Here is a 14,468-nt window from a genome sequence, read left to right as displayed (position 1 = left end):
AATAATGTTGGCACTTTCAGTTTGTACACAACTGTTTGTTTGTCCTGAATAATTTTCCTCAAAAGTTCATCTGTACTATTTCCTCTTGTCCTTAAATCTCAAATTAGTTGCCAGTACTTCACCTGCACCTTATCTTATCTGAGTTAGGTGCTTCTATGTACTGCCAGGGAATTCAGCACTTTGACCACTACTTATGTTTATTTTTGCCAAGTGTAATTGCTGACTTAGTTTTCTGTATCTTCCATGGAAATACAAGTTCTAAAAGTTTAGAGACTATGTTCCATTCACCATAACATCTATGGCCCCCACCCAGTGCCTGGTACCAGTGGACCCTCAGTATATATTTGCTGTGGTAATTAATTGGTTAATGGATGATGGGCTGGTTTATTTAACATTCTTGAGGTGTTTTATAAATTTACTTTCCATACGAACCCTATATTATAATCAGTATCTAGATGAAATCGTAAATCTTACCACTCGTAGTGTGTAGATTAGAAATCATTACCTGGGATAAAGTTCTCTTCTGTCATTCACATTGCAAAGTTTGGTTTCCATATTATCTGTCCCCTAAACTAGGTCTTGCCTTTTTTTTTTTTTTTAGGTCTTGCTTTTTGTTAGAATAAACACATAGCAAGTGTCCCTCGGCTTGTACAAACCACACTCAGCCTTACAGGTAAGTTTCTGAAAATTGCTTTGCATATCTATAAATTCAAATTTGATAAATAGGGACGCCCAGGTGGTTCAGCGGTTTAGCACTTGCCTTTGGCCCAGGGCCTGATCCTGGGGTCCCTGTATCCTGGTCCCACGTTGGGCTCCCTGCAGGGAGCCGGCTTCTCCCTCTGCCTGTGTCTCTGCCTCTCTCTCTCCCCGTGTCTCTCATGAATAAATAAATAAAATCTTTTTAAAAAGATTTGATAAATACAGTAGCCATGATGACATTGTATGGTAAGTGTTCTGCATTAACACTGAGCACTGGCATTTATGAAATCCAATGAAAATTTCATTGTTAAGTGTATTTTCTTCTCAGGTTGCTCCTTCCTTCATCTTCCTTAAAGTCCAAGTGCTTCTAACTAAAGATTTGTGATTTACTAACAGCTCCAAATGCCAATGTAAATATCAGTGCATTGCAACCTTAATAAAAGAATAAAACCTTTCTTTACTTCCTTGGGTTTGCTTCCTTGAGCTTTCTCCCTTCTATTTATCTGTTTTCTAGATACCATTATTACTCTTCCTTCAAGGAGCAGAAGGAACCCTGCCTGATTTTAAGATGCTTCATAGAGTCTTTGTTCCTTAGCATTTCCTCGTTTTCATTAACAAGAGAAAAGACAGATACTGGTGAATAGTTGAGTTTAGAACATGTTGAGCAGGGTAAAACAGTATGTGAAATTGCTATCATAAGGATGGTGTCATAAGGATGCCATCTTTACTCCAACTTTACCCTCTTTTTTTTTTCCTTTTCTCAAACTTTCTCATTCTAGCACTCAGGTAACTCTTATCCTCACATTCTACCTTTGCAGCTTCCAAAATAGCATCATTCGGGTCATTTGGGGGCAATATCATGAGTAGAAAAATAAGTCAAGCAATCATAAAATTACTGAGGACCCCTAATGCTAAAATCTAAACCTATTATGGTTCCTTGACTGTTAGGAACATTTGGCCCAGGGAATGTGAAGGGCTATTATTGTTGGTAGAATGTTGGCTGACAGTCAAGAGCTTTCTATAGTGACACTTAGGAAGATAGACTCACCGTAGTCTGTGAGCTTGTCATCACTGGGACAAGTAAAGAAATCTAATTTTGTCAATTCCCTAAGAGTGAATCCATTTTCCAGGGATGGATATGAGATAGCCAAGGATAAAAGACTAATATATCAGAATTCCAATCTAAAATTAATGGTTGAATGTACTAGAATTATCCATCAGTGCACCCCCCTGTAGACAAACTGCATGCAAGGCCAAATAAGCAGAAGGCTGCTTGGTGAGCATGGAATCAGAATAAGAGGAGTCAAGTATTTGATTCTAATGTTTAATGGCATTACATTTTGGGAACCTGATGTGCACTCTTCCACAAGAAGGAAATGCTGTCTGTGAGGCAGATGGAGGCTCAAAAGACCTGAGGAGTAATAATCCACTCCTCACCAGCACACCATGCTTTGAGGGTCAGGGCCAACTTGTGTCTGAATGACTCATTTTCCTTTGCATTCCTGGATGACTAACACTTCCATCCCTCAATCTCATATGCATCTACTTGTTGCTTTTTTTTTTTCTTTAGCTATATTAAAACATTCCATGAAACCTCAAACCATAAAACTCCTAGAAGAAAACACAAGGAGTAATCTCTTGAACATGCCCTTAGTTAACATATCTCTAGGTCTATCTCCTAAAGCAAGGGACACAAAAGCAAAATTAAACTACTGGGACTATACCAAAATGAAAAGCTTTTGTACAGTGAAGAAAACCATTGACAAAATGAAAGGCAACCTACTGAATGAGAGAAGATATTTGCAAGTTATATATCCAATAAGGGTTAATGTCCAAAATAATAAGAATTTATACAACTCGGGAATCCCTGGATGGCTCAGCGGTTTAGCACCTGCCTTCGGCCCAGGGCGTGATCCTGAAGACCCGGGATCAAGTCCCACGTCGGGCTCCCTGCATGGAGCCTGCTTCTCCCTCTGCCTGTGTCTCTGACTCTCTCTCTCTCTCTCTGTGTGTGTGTGTGTCTCTCATGAATACATAAAACCTTAAAAAAAGAATTTATACAACTCAAAACAAAACAAAACAAAAATCTGATTAAAAAGTAGGCAGAGAACCCAATTAGACATATCTCCAAAGAAGACATACAGATGGCCAATGGGGACATGAAAACATGCTAAACAGTACTAATCATCAGGAAAATGTAAAGCAAAGCCATAATAAGATACCTGTCAGGATGGCCAGTATCAAAAAGACAAGAAATAACAAGCTTTGGTGGGAATTTGGAGAAAAAGGAATCCATGTGTACTATTGGTGGAAATGTAAATTAGTACAGCCATGTGGGAAATAGGATGGAGATCCCTCAAAAAATTAAATAAGGAAATACCATACAATCCAGTAATTCCACTACTGTTTATTCAAAGAAAACAAAAACATTAATTTGAAAAGACATGTGCACCCCTACATTTATTTTATTTTTAAAGATTTTTATTTATTTATTCATGAGAGACACAGAGAGAGAGAGGCAGAGACACAGGCAGAAGGAGAAGCAGGCTCCCCGTGGGGAGTCCAATGCAGGACTGGATCCCAGGACCCTGGGGTCACGCCCTGAGCCAAAGGCAGACGCTCAACCGCCGAGCCACCCAGGCGCCGCTGCACTGCTACTTTTATTGCAGTATTATTTATAATAGCTAAGATATAGAAGAAATCTGTGTCCATCAGTAAATGAATAGTTGTATGTCAATTATTCTTCAACAGAGAAACAAATACACAAATATAAAAACATTCCCTGTGATTATTATCAACTCTGATACAGGAAGCCATTATATTTCTTTAGAAGACTTTACACATCTATACTCAAATATATTATGTGATGATTTCAACTTCTTTTACCTTATGTAATTATATTTCATCTATTTTTTTTAAGATTTTGTTTATTTTTTCATGAGAGACACACACACACACACACACACAGAGAGAGAGAGGCAAAGACACAGGCAGAGGGAGAAGCAGGTTCCAAGCAGGGAGCTCAATGTGGGACTCAATCCCAGGACCCCAGGATCATGACCTGAGCCAAAGGCAGACACTCAACCACTGAGCCCCCCAGGTGCCCCTCATTTTATCTTTTAATAAGATATTATTTGTTTGTTTTCTTATTATTGAAGTGCAGCTGTAATAACATAAATTGCTTATGTAACATAAATTATTTCACTGATGCATCTATTTTCTGAGATCATTTACTCAAGATTTTATTAAGCACATATGTTCTCTGAGTGACCACTTTGTAATTGAAGCCTTTTGATTGGGTATATTTCAGTCATATAATTATAATAATCTCTTTTATTGGTATCGTAACACATTTGCCTATAAACCATAAGGTATTCCATATACCCAGTATCTCAAGGGGGCAAAAAAAATTAAATATATACTTATTCTTTTCAAACTATTCCAAAAAATATAAATGAAAGGAAAACTTTCATCCAATGAGGACAGCATTACCCCAATACCAAAACCAGATAAAGACTCCATTAAAAAGAGAATTACAGGCCAATAACCATGATGAATATGGAGGCAAAAATTCTAAACAAAATACTAATAAATCAAATCCAATAGTACATTAAATCATTCACCATGATCAAATGGAATTTACTCCTGGGCTGCAAGAAGGATTCACTTTGCACAAATCAATCGATGTGATACAACACATTAGTAAAAAAATAAAAATAAAAAAATAAAAAGGATAAGAACCATATGACCATCTCAGTAGATGAAGTATGAACATACTCCACATAATAAAGGCTATATATGAAAAAACACAGCTAGTATCATCCTCAATGGGGAAAAACTGAGAGCTTTCCCTCTACCATCAGGAACAGAAAAGGGACGTCCACTCTCACCACTATAACATAGTATATTGGAAGTCTTAGCCCCAGCAATAAGACAAGAAAACGAAATAAAAAGTATCCAAAAGTGGCAAGGAGAACCCAAAAGACTCCACCAAAAAACTGCTAGAACTGATGATACACAAATTCAGTAAGGTCTCAGGATACAAATTCAGTCTATGGAAATCTGTTGCATTTCTATATACCAAGAATAATGAAGCACCAGAAAGAGAAATCAAGGAATCAATCCCATTTACAATTGCATCAAAAATCACAAGACACCTAGCAATAAACCTAACCAAAGAGGTGAAAGACCTCTACTCTGAGAACTATAAAACACTGATGAAATAAACTGAAGATGACACCAAGAAATGGAAAGACATTCCATGCTCATGGATGGGAAGAACAAATATTGTCAAAATGTCTATACCACCCAAATTAACCTATAGATTTATAAAATCCCTATCAAAATCTATAGATTAATTAAATCCCTATCAAAATGCCACCCAAAGTAATCTATAGATTAATAAAATCCCTATTTTATTAATAAAATCTATAGATTAATAAAATCCCTATCAAAATACCAACAGCATTTTTCACAGAGCTAGAACAAACAATCCTAAAATCTGTATGGAACCACAGATGACCCCGAATCGCCAAAGCAACACTGAGAAGGAAAAGCAAAGTCGGAAACATCAAAGTTCCGGACCTCAAGTGACATTACAAAGCTGCAGCGATCAAAACAATATGGTCCTGGCACAGAAACAGACACACAGATCAATGGAACAGAAGAAAAAACCCAGAAATGGATCCACAAGTGTAGAGTCAACTCATCTTCAACAAAGCAGGAAAGAAGGTCCAGGGAGAAAAAGACAGTCTCTTCAACAACTGGTGTTGGGAAAACTGAACGGCAACATGCAGAAGAATGAAACTGGGCCACTTTCTTACACCAGACACAAAAATAAATTCAAAATGGATGAAAGACCTAAATGTGAGACCTGAAACCATCAAAATCCTAGAGGAGAACACGGGCAGCAATTGCTTTGACATTGGCTGCAGCAACTTCTTTCTAGGTATGTCTTCCTGAGGCAAGGGAAACAAAATAAAAAATGAACTATTGGGACTTCATCAAGATAAAAAGCTTCTACACAGCAAAGGAAACAATCAACAAAACTAAAAGGCAGCCTACAGAATGAGGGATGATAACTGCAAATGACGTATCTGATAAAGGGTTAGTATCCAAAATATATCATGTATAAAACTCAACACACAAAAAACAAATAATCCAGTAAACAAATGGGCACAAGACATGAATAGACATTTTTCCAAAGAAGATATCCCGATGGCCAACAGACACATGAAAAGATGCTCAACATCACTCACCATCAGGGAAATACAAATCAAAAACTACGATGAGATATCACTTCACACCTGTCAGAATGGCTAAAATTAACAGCACAGGAAGCAAGAGGTGTTAGTGAGGATATGGAGAAAGGGGAATCCTCTTATATTGTTGGTGAGAAAGCAAACTGGTGCAGCCACTCTGGAAAACAGTATGGAGCTTCCTCAGACAGTTAAAAATAGAACTACCCTATGATTCAGCAATTGAACTACCTTGGTAAATACTTTGGGTAATTACCCAAAGGTTATAAAACCACTAATACAAAGGGATACATGCACCCTGATGTTTATAGCAGCATTCCCAACAATAGCCAAATTAGGGTTGGAGCCCAGATGTCCACTGACTGATGAACAGACAAAGATGATGTGTAGTATGTATGCATGTATGTATGTATATATGTTATGGAATTAACTCAGCCATCAGTAAGAATGAAATCTGGGGTGCCTGGGTGACTCAGTCGGGTAAGTGTCTGTCTTCAGGTCAGGTCATGATCCCGGGGTCCTGAGATGTAGCCCAGCATTAGGCTCTCTGCTTAAGGAGGAGCCTGCTTCTCCCTCTCTCTCTACCTGCCGCTCTGCCTGCTTGTGCTTTCTCTCTCTCTCTCTCAAATAAACAAATCTTTTTTTTAAGAAAAAGAAATCTTGATATTTGCAAAGATGTGAGTGGATCTAGAGACTATTATACTAAGCAAAATAAGTCAGTCTGAGAAAGACAAATACTGTATGATCTCCCTCACAAGTGGAATATAAGAAACAAAACAAATGAGCAAAGGGAAAAATAAAAGAGAGAGAATGGGGCAAACCAAGAAACAGATTCTGAACTACAGAGAAAAAACTGTTGGTGATTAGAAGGGAGGTGGATGAGGGAATGTATTAAACAGGTGATGGGGATTGGGGAGTGCACTGTTGTGATGAGCACCGGATGTCACATAGGAGTGTTGAATCACTACATTGTACACCTGAAAGTAATATATGGGATGTTAACTACCTGGAACTCAAATAAAACCTTAGAAAATACATATTGATTATTTGCTGTGACATTTGGACTTTCAAATTCTTTTCAACATAAAATAGCTGCATATATTCATCTAATAAGACATGGTCCAAAAATTAATGATGATGGGTCTTTGTGGTCCCTAGTAATAAATCCTGTCTAATTTTCTTTTCATAGTATAAAGTATATTCTTATGCAATATACGCCAGTGCATTAAGACCCAGTAGTTCTTTTATGTTGTTGTTTTAAGATTTTACTTATTTATTTGAGAGAGATTGAGAGTGTAGGAGCAGGGGCAGAGGGAGAGAGAGAAGTAGATTCCCCCTGAGCATGGAGCTCGATGTCTCTGGGATCATGACCTGAGCTAAAGGCAGATGTTTCCCTGACTCAGCCACTCAGGTATTCTAAGACCCAGTAGTCCTTAAACACTATTACCAAATAGCCATATAAGTCCCCAAAGCAGCGAAGGCTAACAATCTTTGTTTTCCACATTAAGTCAGAAATTTTAGTTCATTAATTTTTCTTTTTTTTTTTTTAGGGACTTTATTATTTTTTTAGAGAAGTTTTAGGTTCACCACAAAAATAAGAGGAATTTACAAGGATTTCCCATGTGCCTCACATGTACGGCCTCCTCCATTGGCAACATGCCCCACCAGAGTGGGAGGTACATTTATTACAACTGATGAATCTGCATTGACACATCACACTCACTCACCCTAAATCCATAGTTTACATTAGAGTTCACTCTTAGTATCGTACATTCTATGGGTTTGGACAAATATATGACATTCAACCACCATTATAGTCTCACACAATCTGTTTCCATTGTCCTAAAAATCTACTCTGCTCCACTTTACTTAAAATAATCTGTTTTTCTTGGTTAAATACATATTATTCATTATTTACTTGGATTAGCAAACTTCATTTCCTACATACATTATTAACAACACCTTCTTCAGCCAAAAGTACAATCAATTGTTGGAGTGAAATAAATGGCTATTAGCTTGCACAGACTCTAATTTATTGTGCCTGATAGCTGTTCAAGGAAAGAGACTTACAGGCCTGGATATGGTTAGTCAGGCACAGAATCAATCAATGGGATTATATTCTGAGCAATGCAAAGGAGGAATTGTTTCTATTGCCTTAGAGACTGAGAAATTACAAGACCAAATAGCCATTCATCAATCCCGTGTAACAAAACAGACATCATTCTAGACCTTCTAGCTCCATACACCCAGTGAATCTCTGACAGTAAAAGATCATCTTTCATTTGTAATCTGTTGCAGACTGATAATTTTGTAAAACACAACAAAAACAAATAGTGAGAAAAATGAAAATTTGGCGTGTCATGTGAAATTTTACTAGAACCGAAAGACACAAAATCACTGTCAATTTTTTTTATGTCGCTTACTCTTAATTTCTGACCTGTAACAAATAGTTCCCTGATGGGCATTGACATGCAAACCACACTTTGAGTAGCACCATCCTTTACAAAATATGGTTTATTTCCACTTTTCTGTTGAAAAGAAGCTGAGGCTTAGATAGGTAAAATAAGGTACTTAAATTCATTCAGATAATCAATAGCGTAGACCAAATTTGTACCCACGACTGATCCCAAATTCTGAAGTTTTAAATAAGTATGATATGCAGTTTCACTGACACTTCTAAAATTGTGTTGTCCAATATAATAAGTGCTCGCTACATATAATTATATTGTATAGATTGTATGTTACAATGATATAGAATTAATTTTGTGCCTTTAGTTTTCAGTTGCACTAGTGACATTTCGAGTACTGAAAAGCCATGTATGGCTAGTGGCTACTATATTGGGTAGCACAAATAAAGGCCAAAAAGAAAGTTTTACTGGACTGTGCTGCTCTAGAATATCAGTAATTTCTTTTAGAGATTATTCATCTCATTTATAAGTTAGCGTTAGACACTTTGGGGGTGCCTGCTATCACACAATGAGCCCTCTCTTCAAAAAATTGCCCTCACCTCCCCAATCTGCAAATCAAGAGAGTTCTTATCCTCTGTGACTCTGCCCTTCCTCTCTTGTCGTGTCGAATTGAACCAGATGAGGACACATCAGATAAATGTGTCTCTTATCCTTAGGAGAGGGTGCACACTTATCTTAAAATGATTGACTCTGAAGGAAAGAGAATATTCATAATCTACTAATTCCAATATTCCCAGGAGAAGAGATTATGACAATTAAGGCTTGTAAACAGGCATTTGACCCAGAGTCCCTCCGAATACCTGTCCCAGCTCAAACAACTATCGTTAAAGGTTAAGGCTGAGTTCTACTAAAATGGTAGCTTGTCGGACACCTGATGGATGGGGGGAGGGAAGGTACCAAGAGAGAGAAAACAGTCCTGAGCTTTGTATCCGCAGCTATAGCCAGCAACGGCTGTGAGTTTACTACCTACCAGACGCTGTATGCCCTTTACATGTGTTGTTTCATTCAAACGATCCTTTGAATACATCAGTTTTACAAATGAGTAAATCAAGATAGCTGAGGTTTACAGCCGATGAAGGCATAGTTGAAAACCTCAGCGGTTGTTGAAACTTCACAAAATCAGAAAAATACTATGTAAAAACCATAAAATGTTGGGTTGGAAAAACTCAATATGAATTCATAAACTTATAAAGAAATATAATTTTCCATTTCTGTGCTGAAAGTCATCAAGCACCAATGTCAGTAGCAGCATCTTGGCCTACCACCGAAAGTCATGCATGACCCTTGCAGCCCAGATATTTGTCCCTTAAAGCTGTTCTAGGAAAAAAAGCAATAGGATTCTGTAGAGGATGTTGAAAAAAAAATTTTGTTTGAAAATCTGTTTTTTATTTGTCTGTCGTTAGAAAGCAAGGATAATTTTAATAATGTCTGGGCAGTATATTTCTTTATTTCTAAAAAATTTTTATTTGTTTATTTGAGATACAATGAGAGAGAGAGAGAGCACACACGCACACACAAACAGGGGGAAGGGAGAGAGGGAGAAGCCGGCTCTTCCCCGAGCAGGGAGCCAGACGTGGGGCTCGATTCCAGGCTCCTGGCATCCTGACCTGAACTGAAGGCAAACGCTGAGCCAACTGAGCCACCCAGGAGCCCCCTCAGGGGCAATATTTAAGGACTAAGAGCCATCATAAGGGATTTCCAGCCACCAAGTCCTGACAATCTGAGCATCAGAATCTTTATTATCATGATTTTGCTAACTGAAACAAGTTGAGTATAAAAAGCCCATGAATTTGCTAATGATATTGAAAAAAGAAAGGTTAATGTAGGATGTACAAAAAGGTGTTTTGAATATTAAAGAATGAATATAATAGATATTCAAGTTTTAATGATTTTAATATAAATAAGGGACATTAATATATAGGCGTGTTTTGTTAATTCCATAAGTATGTGTCTGTGAAATATGGATAGGTGCTTTTTTTCTACCTGTATAAGCAAGATATATATATAGAGAGAGAACTCTAAGTGAGCCAAATGCTTCCAGAAAAAAAAAAAAAAATAAGGTACTGGGCCAGAATTAAATGGGCTAATCAATCCCCTTGGTAATATAGGAAAGCCAAGCAGAAAATGCATCCAGCAATTGATTAGAACCAGTGGTTATATACAACAAGCACTTAAAAGAGGATTCAACAATGTGTTCTGTAAGAATAAAATAACCGACTATCCTAAATATAATTAACTAAAAACGTTGATCCCTCATCTTCTGATACATAAAACCTTCAGAAGTACTTTACATGACCCTACTCAGTGAATTAGAAATAAGATTTTGATATGACTTACAAAGTGACTAATATTTCATCAGATTAGATCCCATAATATCACATGACAATATCTGAGAGTAGGTGGTTTATTGGTTATGAACAGGAACCCTGGAGCCAGTCTGCTTGGATTCAAGATAAGTTACTTTAGGCAAGTCATTTGACTTTTCTGTGCCTCAATTTCCTTAGCTCTAAAATGTTTTTGAGGGAAGGGAGTTTGGCAGTGCAGGGAGGAACGAGGCATGTGGTAAGGTCATTGCAACGTTAGATAGAGTATTTGGTAAATAAATTAATAGACAGTATTTGGTAAATAAATTTAGTCCTTAGGGACTAAATTCCAGTATGATTCAGTAGATAGCAAACTGCCACCCCTAATTCTGATACTAATGATCGACTAAGGATAAATGTCATTTTTAAAATCATTGATATGCGCCTCAAAGGTTCCCCTTTTAGGTGGTCTTTCTCCATCTGGGAGAAATAGCAACCCTATTAGTTCAAAGCAATTCTTCATTTACTTTGTCTTCACACTGGCATTTGCACTCCCATCCCTTTTCCCCATATTTAGTATTCCCTAAAGTAGCCTCTAGACACATTGAGATATCTAGGCTGTCCAAAGTTTCTTCAGATGTACTAATTCTATTCTTTTTTTAAAAGATTTTATTTATTCATTCATGAGAGACACAGAAAGAGAGGCAGAGACACAGGCAGAGGGAGAAGCAGGCTCCTCACAGGGGGCCTGATGTGGGACTCTATCCCGGATCCTGGGATCATGCCCTGAGCCGAAGGCAGACGCTCAACCGCTGAACCACCCAGGCATCCCTCAATTATTTTCTTGATAGCACTTTGACCATAAAATTGCATAGGTTTGAGTGGTCTGCCTCAATCCAACGTTGTTCTTTTTATTGCATAATCTTGCAGATTGTGAGGGTTGTAGTGGCATACACAATACATGAGGTTGTAGCATCAACCCAAATCCTGAAGTAATCATCACCCCGAAATTACTGTTATCATTCCAGGTTTAACATGTTCATCGTGATAAATATTTATGTGGTCACAGCATTAGGCTAGTCGTTTGGAATAAAAGGCGATACAAAAGTTATTTTTTTAAAAATGGCATCTGCCAATAAGATGCTTAAAATCACTAAGGGAGAGAATATATACATTAAAAAAGACAACAAGGTTGTTTACAGTACAAATATGACAGATAAGCAATTTGTATTGTTCTTTTATGAGAGTATAGAAGGGACACTAAACCTGTAACTGGACAACGTAGATTTAAATTTAGACTCTATCACTTGCTATGTTACCTTTAAGCAGGAATAATAATCCCCATCTTATGGAATTGTACAAGAATTAAATGAATAATGTATGTCAAAGTGCCTGACAAGTAGGAGACACTGAACAAATGTTAATTTCTTTGCTCAAACACTGCACAAAGATTCAGAAACCTAAGCATTTGTTTCTAAGGGCTCTAAATATATTTTGCTGGTTCATTTTCTTGTAATTACGATTATGTTTTCAAAAACTGTGCCTCCTGATAACTTAAGGAGGATCAACACTGAAGTCACTGCAAAGTCAGAGTTGGGTTTTGATCACTGGGAAGTCAAGGTTGTATCTTCTTAACTCTTTTTATTTTTTATTTTTCCCCACCCTTCTTTTTAAATAATACCTTTATTGAGGTAGAATTTACATACCATACATTTCATGTATCTAAACTGTAGAATTTAATGTTTTTCGTATATTTGTAGAATTGCACTACCATCACCAAAATCAATTTTAGAATATGTCATCACCTCAAAAAGAAACTTTGTACCCATTAGCAATCATTCCTCTTTACATTCCAATCCTTTTTTTTTTTTTTTTTTTTTACATTCCAATCCTTTGATGAATTAGGTCACATAACTCCAAAGGACCTTCGAAAGTGTCACCATTACTTCAGTTTAACACAAAGACCTGTCACTTTTTTTTTTTTTGAAAGTGTGGCCCTTTATTTCTAATATGCTTTGGATAGAGATGGAAACAGATCCAAGGTCTTATGCCAACCACTGATTACTGCCTACAGTGCTGGAGAAAATGAGAAAGTAAAAAGGGAGTATTGGTCTGTGGCTCTATTTCCAGACTGGAGGGAGAGAGGCCAACTCCTGTTGGACAATGACTCAACATATAACTGGAAAAGAATGAGGTGAACAGCTAACCCAGTGACCAATAAAATATGTGATTTTCAACATGCATAATTCCCTACAAACTCCTAATATAAACAAGTAAGAGATACTTATTCCTTATATACTTATTACTTATTAAGAAACTGATTCCTTAACACACAGCCTCTAGACCCTACTCTGGCCCCTCTGATTTTCTAAATATTCTTCGGCATCCTGGTTTATACTTACATTTTTTACACCGAAGCCCTTGTATCAGTTATCTATTTCTGTGTAATAAATTGTCCCTGAACTGAGTGGCTTAAACTAAGTGGGTCAGGAACTGGGGAGCAGTTTGGCTGAGACATTCTGGGTCGGGTCTTTCATGTCATAGTAGTAGAGATGTTGGCTGGGGCTACAATCATCTGAAGGTTGACTGGGCTGGAGGATCTCTTTCCAAGAATCTGACAAATTAGTGTTAGTTATTGGCTGTGGACCAAAGTTCCTTACCATGTGGACTTCTACCTAGAATTCAAAGTATTCTCATAATGTAGCAGCTGGTTTCTCCTAGAGGGACATATCCAAAAGGAAGAGCAAGTAGGAAGACATTACTTTTATGACTTAGTCTCTGAAACTGTACACCATCATTCTATTTATTAGAAGAGAATCATCAAGCCTAGCCAACACTCCAGGGGATGAGAATTAGGCTTCAAGTCTTGAGGACAGGGGTATAAAATAGACATATTTTAAGCCATCACTCTCTTGCTCCTTCTTTCTATCCATTCTCTTCTGACGTCTTCATCTAAGATGGAAATATCTACTTTCCACCTATATATCAGGTTAGAAGGTTTTTCTCCTTCAGTCTTTTTACTTTTTTATTTTTATAGATAAATCTGGTGTATTTATAGCAGCCTTGTCTGTAATAGCCAAATAATGGAAACAGCTCAAGTGTCCATAAATGACAAATGAATAAAGATGATATAGTGTATATATTTACAGTAAGTAGGTAATCAGGTATGGGTAAGCATTAGAATTTAGAATGAGAAGACCCAAGCTTCAGTCTAGGTACATCAATTTACATACTGGTTGTATAAATTCAAGCAAGTTTTTTTAAATGCTCTGAACCTTAGCTATCCCATTTGTATAATGGGATCACAATAATACCGACCTCAACAGATTAGTGTAAGGATTGTGTAACATATTGTGTATAAGAATATTCTTTGAAATTGAAAGTATTATACAAATGGATAGGTTTTAAAAATTATTATCAGTATCAGTATTACTGGTTATAAGTATTTTTAAAAACTATACCTATTTCAGGATAGAAAACCAGTACCATCTTTCTTTTTCCAGGGTGATAACACATATTTTTCTCAAACAAATCAACTACTCATTTCTACTGATTCATTTAGCAAGAACAGTATGTTCTGCGATGAACCAAATTATTGCTCCATTGAAAAATAGGAAATTCTCCACTGTATTTTCATGCTTGTAAGTTTCAAGAAAGATAAGTTTATCCTTTTTTTTTTTTTTTTGTTTCTGTTTAGGTACATGGGCCAGAGATAGCAATTATTTTATTTACTTTTTAAA

The 14,468-nt window shown here is 36.9% G+C and overlaps 1 long non-coding RNA gene across 1 annotated transcript in view; it reads left to right on the top strand.

Moving 5' to 3' along the window:
- LOC111096539 overlaps positions 1–14,468 on the top strand; it is a 28,141-nt gene that overhangs the window by 1,275 nt on the left and 12,398 nt on the right. The window contains exon 2 of the long non-coding RNA XR_005360481.1: positions 602–673. This is a non-coding gene — a long non-coding RNA (uncharacterized LOC111096539). The remainder of the gene's footprint in view (positions 1–601; positions 674–14,468) is intronic.

The sequence above is a fragment of the Canis lupus genome, chromosome 6 (genome assembly GCF_011100685.1).
Source record: "Canis lupus familiaris isolate Mischka breed German Shepherd chromosome 6, alternate assembly UU_Cfam_GSD_1.0, whole genome shotgun sequence".
NCBI classification, from domain to species: domain Eukaryota; kingdom Metazoa; phylum Chordata; class Mammalia; order Carnivora; family Canidae; genus Canis; species Canis lupus.
This window is presented reverse-complemented; position numbering and strand designations above follow the sequence as displayed.